The sequence below is a fragment of the Elephantulus edwardii genome, unplaced genomic scaffold (assembly GCF_000299155.1).
Source record: "Elephantulus edwardii isolate Elephantulus edwardi_28Jun2011 unplaced genomic scaffold, EleEdw1.0 scaffold00232, whole genome shotgun sequence".
Classification (NCBI taxonomy): domain Eukaryota; kingdom Metazoa; phylum Chordata; class Mammalia; order Macroscelidea; family Macroscelididae; genus Elephantulus; species Elephantulus edwardii.
Genome location: NW_006399982.1, coordinates 4,373,131 through 4,389,277, shown reverse-complemented (window position 1 = coordinate 4,389,277; position 16,147 = coordinate 4,373,131). Strand labels below are relative to the sequence as shown.

Here is a 16,147-nt window from a genome sequence, read left to right as displayed (position 1 = left end):
ATATTCCTTCCATCTTCTTTTGATACCTCCTGGATCATTTAATATTCTGCCTAAAGCATCCTTGATTGTAGCAACTCGAGGTTTGAATTTGCTCTTCAGCAACAATAACAATAGAATAAATAATGTTAGGGATTTGGAACTATCTGGAGGGTAATACTGAAACATAACAGTTTTTATTAGAGAGACATGAGAGAATCAAAGACATATATATAGTCACACAAAATTCTGGAGATGAATGTTGACAGTAACTTAATTCATACTCAATTTACAGTGGCTTGCTTAATATTCATCAGGAGCTCTGGTGGCCCTAGTGGTAAGAAGCTGCACTGAAATTCCAAAGGCACACAGTTCCAACCCACCAGCTGCTTCACAGGAGAAGGATGAGTAATCTCCTCCTGTGTGATTAACTGCCTCTAAAAAACCTGGCAGAGGGTCAGCTAAGGGTTAATTATGACTTGATGCTAAACAACAACAACAACAATTCATGTTTACAAAAACTGTAACCTGAATGCCCTTCAACTGGTTAAGTAGGTAAACAAACTACAGAGTAGTCAAAACATAAAAAATAATAAAACCTCTGTATATACTAAGAACCTATTAGAAAACTAGCAATAAATTCAAAGCCATCACTTACTAGCTATGTGACCTTAGGCTGAAAATTTCTCTACATTACTGCCTCCTGATCTATAAAAAGTAACTAACAATACAACTTAAGTCTTAAACTTGCATAAATGTTGAAAATCATACCCACAAAATCTAATGGTTTGTTATTCAATAAGTGTTCTCTACCTTCCCTTATATAATTAGTACCCATTCATTAAAACAATTTTCCTTAAATAACATAAAGGACCCTAGGACAGTGTCTCTGTTAACAATCCAAATTAAAGCATCTATTTATTTATTTGGTATTGCAACACAGTTTCTTATCAGTAGGCCATTGGAAAAAAAATCCATTTTTTAAAACATTAAATACATGCCTAACATATAATCCAGTCATTCCACATATAATATGTAAATGAAATAAAAACACGATTACTGGGAAAGGTTCATATTATTCACAATAACTATGTAAAGCCCAAGTACTCACTAACATGTGAATTTATAAAAAAATGTGATATACTCATATATAGTGAAACATTACTTAGGTGCCATGAGTAGACAATAACTCACAAGAAGAAATAAATTACTAATATACTTTTTTAAAAGGGATGAATCTCAAAATGCTTATGATGAGTAAAAGAAACCAGACACATGCTGTATGATCCATTTACAAGAAACTCCAGGAGCGCAAACAATCTATTGTGATATAAAGCAGATCAGTGGCTACGAGGAGCTGGGAGTGGAGAGGGAATGCACGGCAAAGGTATATGTAAACTCTCAGAGACAATGAGGGGAAAGGTTCTGTATCTTGATTGTGGCATTAGTATAACTGTGTATACATGTGTCTATATTAATCACATTGTATACTTCAAGTGAGAGAGTCTCCGGTATACAAATTCTCTCTAAGCAAAAGAATTTATTTTTTTTAAAAAAGGTCTATTTTAGGACTTGATTATTTCAAGTTGTCTTTTTCTAATTCAAGCCACCTTTTACCCTGATCATATATTGTTGGAGAATACAACTTAAATCTTTCATGTCCTTTTTATTCTCCCAATGCAAGGCACAAAAATCCTGAATTAAAAGATCTAACATTTACTAAGAAGCCTTGGTGGGAAAGTGATTAAAGTGTTCAGGCGCTAACCAAAAAGCTCAAACCAGCTGCTCTTCAGAAGAAAGACACGCCGTCTGCTTCCTTGTAAACATAAGACTTACAGCTTTGGACACTCTATGGGCAGTTCCACTCTGTCCTGCAAGGTTGCTAAGAGTTGGAATCAACTTGATGATAGTAGATTTATCATGCTTTAACAATTCATTTAAGTAGGTTCTTCTTAACTTTATAGAGTCTAAATTATTCTAAAAACTCCCAGAAGGACTTATTTAATATGCAGATACTTAGAATCAGCTCCCAAAGATTCTAGTCCAAAAAGCCTACAGTGTCATAAGTATTGGCATTTCTGTTGCTGTTATTTGTAATCTGCATTTTTAATAAGAGCTTGATAACTCACATGCCAGTAGTTCTTTAAATACAGTTTTTAAAATCCCTTTCTAAAATTTCCTATGTGAAAAAATCAGTCTCTCAGACAAAAACATCATGTTATTGTGCTAATGGAGAAAGAAGGCAACTAATTAGAACTACTATGTTCTTGAGCTTGAAGATCAGTTCAATGTTACCATGTCACAACAATGTCATAGCACTGATGCTACCGACAAGCAGATAAGTGAAAAAATTTTAGCAGGTCCAGGACTCAGTTTAAAATGAATACTCTCTCCCAGAGGCACAATTTCTCATTTAAACCAACCTGTCCCCCACACCTAACTAACTAAGCTGTAATAGGATCCAGGCTGCTTCTGCATATTTTATCTTGTTTCTAGTGGAAAACGTAAGAAATCAGAAATAGTCACATTAAAAAACAAGCACTGTAATTACCAAACAAAACACCCCCAGGAGATTGTTATATCACCAATTAATAGTCCAGAGTGGGTAGTTAAGTTTTTCCATAACAATGGGATAACAAAATATTTAAGCTCCAGACTCCAAGTGAACTGCCATCTGTCCAGGCAATGACAGGACTCACCTATCAATTACTAAATGGTAGTAATTACTAGGTAACTCACATAAAGGACAACAAACTCAAACACCAGAAATTACTCCCTTCCCTTTCTCAAGATAAGAGATTAAATAAGAACTTCTCCTTCCATGGAAAATCATAGTACAGAAACTATAATTAAGAAAAGCCTATTGAACTTAACATAGAGGGGTAAAAACAGAAAAGAAACCAATAACCAAGATTACTTAAGAATCTAGATGTAAAAATACAAAATAAAATTTGAACATACTCAAATTTAACATTGAAAAAATCTACCGTAATCAATAGAGATGGCAAAGATGATTTATTTCTAAAAAATTGATTATTGTATTCATTACATTGTTAAGTAAAATATGTCTGTAAACAATTGAGGAAATATTAAAGCATTTTGAAAATTTCGACATTCACTTCTTATTTTCTTTTTCACTTCTTCTTTTTAATATACAATTTCTATTGAAGTGTAACATGAAGGAAAGCACACAAATCCAACATGTATTGTGTAATGAATTTACTGATAACCATAACCCCAATCAAGATACAGGATATTATCAATAAACAGGCTAGTATCCCAGCAGACTGCATTGTACTCCTTGTCAGTTAATACTAATTTTTGAACCAGCTGTTTCTTCTTCAGAGAATGAGTCTCTTCCCCAAAAAAGCTATAATGAAAATGTCATTACCTCCTTCTTTCCTGATCAAGTCTCTGACTCTTTCATTACCAAGTCTTTGCTCAAATGTCACCTTCTCTGTGAAGTCCATACTTTAGCTGCATTATTTAAAACTTAATTCAACCTCAAGTCTAGTATTCTCAATTGTTTCCATCATCTACTCTTTTATAGACAGACAGACAGACAGACATTCCTCTGATACTCTCTGCTTTTAGCCAATACCCATCTAACATTGGCTATAATACCCCTAGTACCATGGCCTCTTCTAAACCTAGCCAGAAATCTGGCAGTTCTCTGTTGATGTACTTTTCCAGTCATTTATGGGTCACTTTCAGCAGAATCTTGTTTGCATGTAATATTAATGGTATTGTTTGATAATTTCTGCTCTGTTGGGTCACTTTTCTTTTGAATGGAAACAAATATAGATTTCTGCCAGTCAGTTGGCCAGGTGGTTGTCCTCCAGATTTATTGGCACTACTTGGTGAGCGCACCCAGGACAGTGTCTGTTTGGTGAAATATGTCAATTGGTATGCTGTCAACTCCTGGGGCCTTGTTTTTGCCAATTCCTTCAGAGCAGCTTGACTTTCTTCCTTCATCACCAAAGGCTCTTGTTCATATGTTGTTTCATGAAATTCTCCTGTGCCCACCAATTCTTTTTGGTGCAGTGACTCTATATACTGCTTGTATCTTCTTTTAATGCTTCCTGGATCATTTACTATTATGCCCAAAGCATCCTTAAGTATTGCAACTCGAGATTTGAATTTGTAAGCAGAGAGTACCAGAGGAACATTTATCTGTGTTTCTGAGAAGAATGGGAGTCCCAGAATACTTGACAGTGCTTATGTGAAACCTAAATTTGGACCAGGTGGGAGTCGTCAGAACAAAGCAAAGAAACATTGCATGGTCCAAAATTAAGAAGGGTGTATGCCAAGGATGTGCCCTATCTCCTTATCTTTTCAATCTATATGCAGAAAAGATCATTCAGGAGGCTAGGCTCTATGAGGAGGAAGGTGGCATCAGGACTGGAGGAAGACTCATTAACAACATGTGTTATGCAGGTGACACAACCTTGCTTGCTGAAACTGAGGAGGACCTGAAAGGTATGGAGACAGAATGCATCCCTGATGCATTCCTTTCCTGATTTTGAACCTTGCAATGTTTCCTTGCTCTGTTCTGACCACTGCTTGCTGGTCCAATCCAAGTATAGGTTTCACAAGAACACAATCAAGTATTCTAGGATTCCCTTTCTTCTCAAGGTCTGTCACAATTTGTTGTGATCCATACAGTCAAATGTCATTGCATAGTCAATGAAACAGAGATAGACATTCCTCTGGTACTCTTTGCTTTCAGCCAAGATCCATCTGACATTGGCAACACAAGATAAAAATATATTTAAACAAAAATGTATTAAACAAAATTTAAAGCATATATATTCTCTGACCTGGTAATTCTACTCTAGAAACTAATCTCAACTAATACTGAGCAAAGATATCAGGAATACACAGATAAATACATTGCCTATTCATTAAATTATGGTCTAGGGAAGGAAGCAAATAATCAAATAACATATTACAGAAGTGCAATGAAGGAAAGGAACATAGTCATTCAACCATCTATTCACTACAGCACTGATTTAGTAGGTGGGGAACCTGGAAACAATCCAAATGCACACCAATAAGGAAAGAGATTTTGTTGCTCCAATTATGGACACCATCAAACATGCATAGGTCCAACTAGTAATTTAAAGAAATACAGAGAGCAGAAGAGTGTGTTAAACTATATCATAGGTATGTACTCAACAAAACCCAGGATGTGGAAAACTATATAAGTCAAACAGGATCTTGCAGTCAAGTGATCTGATTTTTCAACAAACCAGGGGGAAAGAAAAAAATAAAAAAGAAGCCCATAGATTAAAAGAGCCTCATAAAAGATAAAAAAAGAGAAAGCAGTAAAATAAAATAGACTCTTGTGTTTAGAGATGTACATCGTGATGATAAAAATATCCAGAAAGGGAAGGAAGGGATTATCATAGTTAATCAGGAAAGTAGTTATTTTTAAGGAGGAAAGAATTGTAATTGAAAAGGGACAGGCACTGGGCTTTCTAGCGCAGTGGGTATCAGCTTATTTCTTGCCCGTTCTGGTGACCTAGTGAGTAAAGAGTTGTACTGCTAACCCAAAGGTAGGTGGTTTGAAACCAGCAGCTAGTGACTGTGTGGGAGAAAGATGGGCAATCTCCTCCCGTGTGGTTTAGACTTGGAAAATTGCTGGAGGTTAACTATGAGTTGGTTCTGACTTCACAGTTTACACACACACACACATCCACTCACCCATATTAATAATTATATTAATTCACTGTTTTATGAGATTATATGTGTATTGTATTTTACAATTAAGAATATTTTAATGGGTCAAATAAACTGTTCACATCACTGATTGCTTCATTCCTCTGAATGAAATTTGCAATGGCTTCTCATTATCTTCAAGAATATATTTCATTCATTGTAGAAGTATGTGGTTAAATTTTAATAGTGATCTGATAGCTGTCTTAGAAGCATTATACTCTCTATTGCTTTATGTTTTATTTTAAATTACACTTTAAAGGAATGTAGTATTTTAATTGCATCTCTGCCAACGTCTTTAACTAGAAGCATGCACCGTTTTTTGTCTTTATGAAATTTTTGTCCTTCCTGATCAAGTCAGTAGAGTGTATCCTTCATTGTCCAAATACTCATGGCTTTGAGTCTTTGAATTCATAAAAACTCGTGATGCATGTGACCTCAACCACATAAAAACATAGGCTCGGTTGTGTGTATAGAAACATAAGATGTGAAAGGACATAACCTAATCAAGATGATTGGGAGTGGCTTTTGCCTTGTTTCTTTTCTGCTTTTCCATTTTCTGTAACACATGTTTTAAAAGTTTGAAGAGAAAAAAAAATATGTTCTTTTAAAAACCTACATGAAATCTCTGTTGCTTGTAGAATAAAGTTAGCTGTTAAAAAAAATTCATTAAAACTTTTCTTGATATAATCCTCTGTACTTCTCTGCCCTCAACTCTTTACTCTGGTTATCTTGAATTTTAACTTGCAGGAATGTCCTCAACATGTTATGCTAAACCATGCTTTTCCAACTTAGTATCTCTGTGCCATAAATTCTTTTCTTCTTTTTCACTTGACTGACTCCTACTCATCTTTGAAAACTCAATTTCAATATCATCCCTCTAGGAAGCTTTTGCTAATCATTCCAAATTTGAATTAAGTATTCTTCCTCCTGGCTTCTTAAATGTCACAGTGTTTCCCTCTACCACACACTTACCACTTAAATGTTTCTTCCTCTCTAGACCTGAGCTCACTGGGTCAAGAACCTTCATCTGTACATCCTTGATGCCAACTCTAATCTTTGGCATGAGGAGGTGGTGTACAAAAATTTGTGCAGCAAATATTCAATCAATCAAGTTAATTTATTACTACTTTGTATCAAATGAAACCAATAACAAAAAGTCATCTTAGAATAATAAATAATTTGCCTATATAATAAACAATGAATCCAGGATAGGAATTTAAGTGCTGTGGGGTGAAACCAAGCTGCTTCTTGGAGGCAAGGATTTTGAGGGTCTGTCTCACATACTTTGGGCATGTGGCCAGCAGAGACAGGTCCTCAGAGTAGGAAGATGTCATGCTCAGAATGATGGAGGGACAGTGCAGGAGAGGAAGACTCTGGATGAGATGGATTAACACAACTGCTCCATGGGAGAAAAAATGGACAATCTTTTCCAGAGCAATGATGCTGCCTCTGAAAACCCACTGGAGGGTCAGCTAGGAGTCAGTTCCAACTCCACACTACACAACAACAATCATGTGAAGCACAGATTTGTTAATCTGGCATTTAGTAGTATACATAATTGTGAGACATAGTAATTGAAGAGAAATGATAATAAGTTTATGTAATGACTGCAATTATCCACCTCAAATTCTTTCTTGAAGAAAGCAGAACAGAAATAACTAAATCAGAAGACTACAATTAACTTTCCTTTAATCAACCAAACCATATTGTTATACTTTCTCTCTTTTCTTTGTTTGTTTGCCACTACCTATAATCAGCATCAGTGTCAACTGCTTCTACTGATGCAGTATGTATAATCTTAAACTCATCAACTACTCTTACTGACAGAAGTCCTAAACCCATTGCTTTGTCCTGCTACTAAATAAAACTCCCAATACACTCTAGGTAATCCTTAATGAATATGTTTTTCTATCTCTGAGAGAGTCCTAGTCCTAGACTGAAGTTAACAAAAGCTGAGAACTGGCTGATCCTTTACTCTGATAAAGTAGGAAGGATTAGAATGGTAGGGAAAGATGTTACAGCCAGGAATGAGATAGGAAGTGTCTTTGAGTCTGCATACTTCAAGGAGCTCTAGTGGCCTAATGGTAAAACGCTGTGCTGCCAACCCAGTTCAAATCCACAAGTTGGTTCATGGGAGAAAGATGGGCAGTCTCCTAGGCAATTTACAGCCTCAGAAAACCCATTACAGGGTCGGCTATAAGTCAGTTCTGACTTTCTGGTGCCAATAAATTTTTCATTTCAATTAACACATTCCAATAAGCCCCTTCAAAATATAATCTCTAATTTTGTTTTAAATATCATCTCTAAGTTGGAGGGAAGGGGGGAGGAAAAGTGCAATAATGAATAAATAAAAGAGGGAGAGAAATCATCTCTTTTTTTCAAATTTTTTTTTATTTTATTATTTTGTGTGTCTGTGTACCGTCAAATCAGATCTGACTGGTACAGGAGGAGATTGTCCCTCCTTTCCCGGCAGAGCATCTGGTGGATTCGGACCATGCACCTCTGGGATTGCAGTGCAGCTTCTTGCCACTAGGCCACCAGAGCTCCCCGAGAAATCATCTCTAAATTCATCTCTTTTGGAAAGCCGTCCTGAATAAACTTTATGCCGTTCTTCATTATTTGCTTCTTAACTCTCCTGAATACTTTTCTCTCTACTTTCAAGGTATTACTACTTGTATTAAAATGAAAGAGTTGTCTAGAATTAAGATACAAGCAGGAATATAGAAGTTGTTTGAGGAAGATGTTTGAACAATACATCAAACAAAGAGGATCATGACAGCAAGAGATAAACAGGAAGTCAAGAAATCAGAGGTCCAGGATGCTAAAGGAGGAAAACAGGTTAAGCAAGTAAGCAGGAAGGAGTTTGTGAGTGATTCATGACACAGGAACTGTTGCCTGTGACAATATGATTTGTAGGAAGACTGCTTGTATTTAAAAGCCAACAGGTGGAAATAAAGGACAGCTTCTATAGTGAGCAATTTTGTAATACCTGCTCAAAAAGTTAAATACCTTTTTAAAAACACAATGCTTTCATCCAGGAATCCTACTTATTTATGCAAGAGATACACATTTTTATGAAATTGTGAATATAAACTCAGTTTCAGTGCTGACAATAAATGCTGTAAACCACTTAAATGGCCATTTATATATCAGCAACTAAAAGTATACACAAAATAACTGAAAACTCTAACCATTATGTATAATACTTAACACCTTAGGGAGATCTTTGACAGCTGATTTACACAATGTAATGTATCTTTTGATTTTTTGACTGTCAGTGCAAAGAATGTTAACTGTAGATTCAAACAAGATAAAATCATTGAGAACTTCAATCTTCCCTATATCTAGCATGATGTTGCTTATTGGCCCAGTAGTTAAGATTTCTGTCTTCTTGATGCTGAGATGTAATCCATATTGAAGGCTATAGTCTGTGATCTTCTGCAGCATATGTTTCAAGTCCTCTTTGCTTTCAGCAAGCAAGAGTATGTCATTTGCCTAACGTGGCTTGTTGAGGAGTCTTCCTGCAATCCTAATACTCTTCTTCATAAAGTCCAGCCTTTTGAATTATTTGCTCAGCATACAGACTGAATGATGTTGTTGTTGTTGCTGTTGTTATGTGCCATCAAGTTGCCTGCATCTCATAGCGATCCTATGTACAACAGTCCTAAACTCTGCCCTATCCTGTGCCAGTCTCACTGTCTCCAACACACCCATCCCCATTACTCCAGTCACTAAATCAATCCATTTCATCAAGGGTCTTCCTCTCCTGAGCTGTCCCTCCACCCCTTCCAAGCATGATGGCCCTCTCCAAGGACTGGTCCCTCCTTGCAACATGTTCAAAGTATGTCAGACGAAGCTTCAGAATCCATGCCTCAAAGGAGCAGCCTGGTTTCACCCTCTCCAAGACAAACCTGTTCATTTTCGTAGCAGTCTATGGTATATTCAGTACTCTTCTCCAACACCACAGCTCAAAGGCATCAATCATCTTCTATCATCCCCAGCTCTCTGATGCATACCAAGTGAGTGCAAAGACCATGGCATGTATCAGGTGCACCTAAGTCTCCAGACTGACGTCGTTGCACTTCAGTACTTTAGAGAGGTACGGAAAAAGACTACAGCCTTGAAACACACCTTTCTAGATTTTAAACCATGCAGATTTTCCTTGCTCTGTTTAGACAATAGATTCCTGGTCTAAGTATAGGTTTCACATGAGCACAATTAAATATTCTGGAATTCCCATTTTTCTCAAAATGGATCATAATTTGTTATGATACACACAGTTAAATGTTGTGGCATAGACAATAAAACACATAAGCATTCTTTTGGTATTCTCTGCTTTCAACCAAGATTCATCTGACATCAGCAATTATATACCTGGTGCCACACTCCCTCTTACAATTTCAACCTGAATTTTAGGCAGTTCTCTTGTCATATACTATTTCAGTCATTTTGGGGTTATCTTCAGAATTATTTTGCTTACATGTGATATTAATGATATTTTTCAATAATTTCCATATTCTGTTGGATCACCTTTTCTGGGAGAGGGGAAAAGGAATTGTAACATGAAATTCTTCCAGTCAGTAAGCCAGGCAGCTAGCTGTCTTCCAAATTTCTTGGCATAGACTGACATCCAGGGTTGTATCTGTTTGTTAAAACACTTCAACTGGTATCACATCAATTCCAGGGGTTTTATTTTTTGCCAGTGTCTTCAGTGTAATCTGGACTTCTTCCTGTATCACTATTGGTTCCTAATCATATGTTAATTCCTTAAATGTTTCTATGTCAGCCAATTATTTTTGGTAGAGTGACTTTGTATATTCCTTCCATCTTCTTTGATGATTCCTGGATTGTTCAAGATTTTTCCCAGCACATCCTTGCAAATTAAGTCTTTTCTTTTTTCCCCCTCTTCAATTAAGTCTTGAATTTGTTTTTAAGGAGATACAAATTAAAACAATGAGATAAAAATCTCAAGCAAAGATAGCAAAGTTCTAAAATACTGCAAACAGCAAATATTGCATTTGGTCCAGCAGTCCCACTACTTGGTATATATCCCAGAGAAATAAGAGTTATGAAACAAACTGACACACCCCCATGTTTATTGCAATCGAATAGCAAAAAAAAAATACAAACAACTGAAGTGTCCATCAGTGGATGAATGGCTGAATAAACTATGTTACATCTGTACAATAAAGCTCTTTGCATCATAAAAAACAATCAAGAGTTTGTGAAATAATATTAATGTACAACATGGATGAATCTATAACAAATTACACTGATTGACTTAAGTAATAAAAGGACAATTATTGCTTAATATCACTAACATGAAAAGCTAAGGTAGGGTTTACACCAAATCGGCTCAATCTTGGATGGTTAACAGGGATGAAAAGGAAAGAAGAGGGAAGTAAAAATTACTAAATAAGTAAGATTGGTGAGGAGAAAAGCAGTATGCAATAAGGAGTTGATTAGGCATTGTAATTAATTAATTACATTATTCAATTATAATTAATGTTATAAAATGAAATGTATATGAGTGACTGAATAAAAAAAATAATGTGATTTGTAAACTTTCACACAAATATAAAATAAATAAATAAAAGAAAATTTTTTTAAAGTAAAATAAATTTAAAAAATAGTAAGTACTTGGTCAAACATTCTTCTAATTGGTATAGCACTGGTTTACCCATTTGCTATACAGAGGTAACTCGTGGTTGCTGTGATGCTAAACACTTTGACACTGATGTGTCAAATGTGATAATGGTTACCCATGATGGGCAGTGTTTGGTGGAGCTTCCCAATTAAAACAAGCTTGGAAGCAGGAGTGGCATCCACTTCCAAAACAGCTTGCCTCCGGAAACTCTGTGAACTTGGAGAAACTATGTAAGTTATACAAGTGTTCAGGTCTTTCATTCATAGGGTCACTATGAGCCGTCCATGACTCAAGGGCATTTAACAACAAGAACAATAGCCTAATACCACATGTGAGAGGGAAAACATGTATGATTGCAAATTCATAATTCTTTTTAGAAAAAAACCACAACAAAGACAGTATTGGTTGTTTCTGGATAGAAATACCATAGCCAAAAGATAGGGGGGAAACTTGTTTTTTAGAGAACATACTTTTATATTTTTCAAGTTGTATGTTACATATATTTCCTGTAAAAAAGAAAAAAATGGTTAAAAAGTCATAATATGAAGTAAAGAATTGGGTTCTAGGGAGCACTAGAATGATGAGGATACTGTAATATGAGAGTCACAATAGGAAGCGTAGATAAAAAATGGTAAAATGGTAAGAGAGAATGGCAAAGGAAGAACATGAACTCAAGACCTCTGTTTTCTAGAATTTCAGAAATGAGCTAAGACAAATGAAGGAAGTATCTGCGGGAGGAGAATCTGCAGGGCAGAAACCAGCTGCCCCACAATCCTACTGTCCTGTGGGGCACGTGGCAGTAGGTCAGCAGGTAAGACGTAATTGGTCACATCAGGCTCGCTCTCCTGCTTCCAGTGCTCAGAGAAATAAGTAGGTCTTTAGTCAGAGCAATTTTTAAAATTTTTTCCCCTCCATACTAGATTTCAAACACCAGTTTACAAAACTTTCACTCCTACAACTGATCTAAAGGAGATCAAGGAAGGGGGAATAAAGGAGATTAAGAGTGGTCACTGACAAGGACACTATTATTATTATTAGATGCTGTTGCATCAACTACAACTCATAGTGACATCACGAACAAAAGCTCTGAACTTTATTTTCTCCCAAGCTATCCACATGGAAAACACTAGGTTATCTTAAACAAAAGAAAGGAAAGATTCCCCAAAGGGAGAATCTGCCAAAATGGACTAGCTTCAAATGTGTTAGCTCTTTGAAGAGAACTAAGTATCAGTGGGGCTCACTTCTTCCTGCAGAGAAGCAAGGCCAGCTATGACAAGTTAATTTGGCTTGCATGTACATGGCATCTTTTAAATCTTCTCTTCATATTTTTTTCATTTATTCTCCTATGAATAACCATTCCTTTCAATCAGTATATTCTAATTATTTCCTTCAAAAGGCAGATCCAAACAAATTTCTTTTGGAAAGTTTCTGGAACAAATTTCTTATCCATTTGCTTCTTCCTCTGCCCAACCTCAGCACTTGCCTATTTCTAGAATATTACTAAGCTCCTGCTAAGAATCACTAAAAATAGCATACTCAAGTTGCTGAGTTTGTGTACTTGGCCTCTTCTGAAATGAATCAACATTATGATCCATTGGGGGAGGGTAATCTTTTATTACACCTTTCTCTAATTCCTCTTCAGGAATTCCCATAAATATACATACTCTGATCTATGCATCTACTTAATAAGAAAAAGAAAATGTAGAAGACACCTAGAGAAGGAAACAAAAAGCAGTGAAAAGCTCCTCTAAAGTAAGGGGTTTTGGCTTTAATCTAATTAAGAAGTGCTCATTTCAAATAGGATAAACTTGAAGACTCTGACACTTAAAAAATCACCTAACAATACAGCTGACAAAGCTTTAGTTATTACCAAGCTCAAATCTCAATGACCTGAATATGAGTCTAACACTCTTAATTACAGAAGCATCCATGGAATTAATCTACAAGCTCTAGAGAGAGCACATTTCCAACCAGAAGATTAAGGATGCCATCTTCCAGCAAATACTGAAAATTACATGCTTTTTTAGTAGTAACTGTTTCCCCCTTCCTTCTTTTTCCAGGGAAAAAAAAAGTTTCTCTAAAAATCAGGTGTGATAGGGTTCCTTGAGGGCAAAGAGCCAAGCATCATCGCTCCTGAAAACCTAAAACACTGAAAACAAGGAAAAGCTGTGCAGATTAAAAAAAAACAAAAACACAAACTCATCCCTACTCCTACAACACATTAATCTCATTCATAGGAAAAAAATACTGGAATAATGCAAGTCTAAGTAAATGTTTTGTCTATAGTGCTGAACTATACTAGATAACAATTGGTGGTGGTTTCATGGATATTCTATTATGCTCCAAAACTCACACGAGGTACATGTATTGTTTTGCACATAGCAAATAATGCATAATAAAAAATTTTACTATTAATTTTAATGAAAGTTTACAGACTCTGGATTTCCATTCATTCATTGTTGCACTTTTCTCCCTGCCCAACCTCCCCCATATCCCACTCGCTCTTTTTGAAAAGTAAAAGAAAAATTCTTTCATTGTTATACAATCCCTCCCCCCGAAGTTCACTCCATTATGCTGCCTTCGTTCTGGACTCCTGTCATGACAATAACACCTAATCACATATCCTTTTTAAACAGTTCTCTCCTTCATCTGTTTCAATGAAGTATACATAATTTATCCCATCTTTCTCAGTCTCCCTCCACCCCGACGTCAGTCCTGTTTGACAACAGTGGCACTATGCATATTTGTCCTTTAGTGACTGAGATAATTCACTCAGCATAATGTCCTCCAGGGTCACCCATTTTGAATAATATTTCATGAGTTCCTTGTTTTTCAATGCAGCGTAGTATTCCATTGTGTGTCTACACCACAGCTTCTCTACCCACACACTCTAGTTGTTTGCAACTCCTTGCTATTGTGAAAAAAGTAGCAATAAACATGGGTGTGCATATCTGTTTGGGTGGCAGTTCTGGTTTCTTTAGGGTATATTTCCAGTAGTGGAATTGCTGGGTCAGATGGTATTTCTATTTGCTACTTTTTGAGAAAGCGCAAAACTGCCTTCCAAAGTGGTTGCACCATTTACACTCACACCAACAGTGAATAAGGGTTCCCATTTCTCCGCAACCTTGCCAGCATTTGTTGTTTGCTGTTCTGTTAAATTTTGCTATTCTTACTGGGATGGGATGATATCTCATAGGTGTTTTGACATAATAACTTTTAACTTCCTTTTAAACAAGAAACTATTAGATTTTGAAGGAGTGGAACACTACTGTGAAGAGTAGTTACCTCAGAATGAAGTGGAAAAGAGAGATTATGAATACTTTCACTTTCTACTATACATATTTCCAAATTTTTAAGTCTTTTCAAAGGGAATAGTCTTTTTTTTTTAATTTAAAGAAACACAATAACTGATACAGTATGATCAGGTGAGGGAAAACTATTTCACAATATTGTGCATAGTGACCTTCCAAGATTCAAAATTAATGAAGACAAAAACACATTCCACAGACATGAACTACTGGCAGTTCTTAATCTAGTAACAAATATGTGAAAGTCATTCCAGGAAGGTGAATGAGGACAGAGGAAACATTCCTATTGTATTCAAGGTCAGGGTTTAGGGAACACAAGCCAGAAAATAACAATCTATTCCTTGTGACTCCAAAAACAGAGTTAAGAAACCAAAAGAGACACTTACTGGGGGGAAAAAATTCAATCTCAATTACAAATCTGCTGTGATATTTTGTTGCATGTAAACTCTAACTAAGATAAAGAAGATACTGGAAAGAATCATCAGAAAGTCTCTCTAAGCACAAGAAGGCTGGAGGAAGAGCATACTCAACAGGCTGATAGACTGAATTGCTCTTCCTTCCCCAGTCCTCATATGTGTTAGAATCCTAATCCCCACATCTGTACATATAAACTGATGTAATATAGTCTTCTTTTTGTTTTTCTTGTTGTATACCATCAAATCGGATCCAACTGGCACAGAAGATTGCCCCTTCTCCTTCAACCGAGCATCTGGTGGATTTGAACCATGTGCCTTAGGTATTGCAGTGCAGATTCTTATTACTAGGCCACCAGAGTTTCCTTATAGTATTCTTTCTATAATGTACTGTAACCAACCACTTGAGGCGTAAGACTTGTAGGGTGTAGTTAACTGTAGAAATTAATCTAATTGTGTAGGGATTAAACTAATCATTAATTGTAGTGGTTATATTACATCTAATAACTTCTGATTTACACAAGGAGCAAATACAGAAATAGAGACTCACACTGAGGGGACCATGCGGAAGACAGATATTACTTGATGATGATTAAGTTAGGATACATCTACTATAAATTCAGGAGCTTCAATGATTGCTGGCTACTACTGATTGAGCCCTGAAAGTGCAATGTGCAACACAACAGGCTGCCAACCAAAAAATTAGCAGTTCAAACCCACTGACCATTCATCAAGAGAAACATGAGCAGTCTCTTCCCTTGAAGATTTATAGTGTCAAGTCCCCACTGGATCTTTCCTATTTTCTTCACCCCCTCCCTCTGCCCACCAATCTCTGAAACCCCATGATTTCTCCTCCCCACCCTCTGCCTCCCTGGTCCCCTCTTTTCTCCCCTTTGGACTTTTGTACACCTCCTGCTGGTTGTTCTTCTGTTTTTGCAATGGTACAGTCTTGTACAGTGTTTGTCCTTGTGAGACTGAGTTAGTTCATGCAGCAGAGATAGGGTGATAGTGGGCATAGATCAATGGTGATTCATTTTATAAAATACAATATATGGGAATGATCATATGAAACAATATAAATG

General features: G+C 36.3%; 1 protein-coding gene across 1 annotated transcript in view; it reads right to left on the bottom strand.

Moving 5' to 3' along the window:
• LOC102864266 (protein unc-13 homolog B-like) overlaps positions 1-16,147 on the bottom strand; it is a 189,093-nt gene that overhangs the window by 113,194 nt on the left and 59,752 nt on the right. The window lies entirely within an intron of this gene.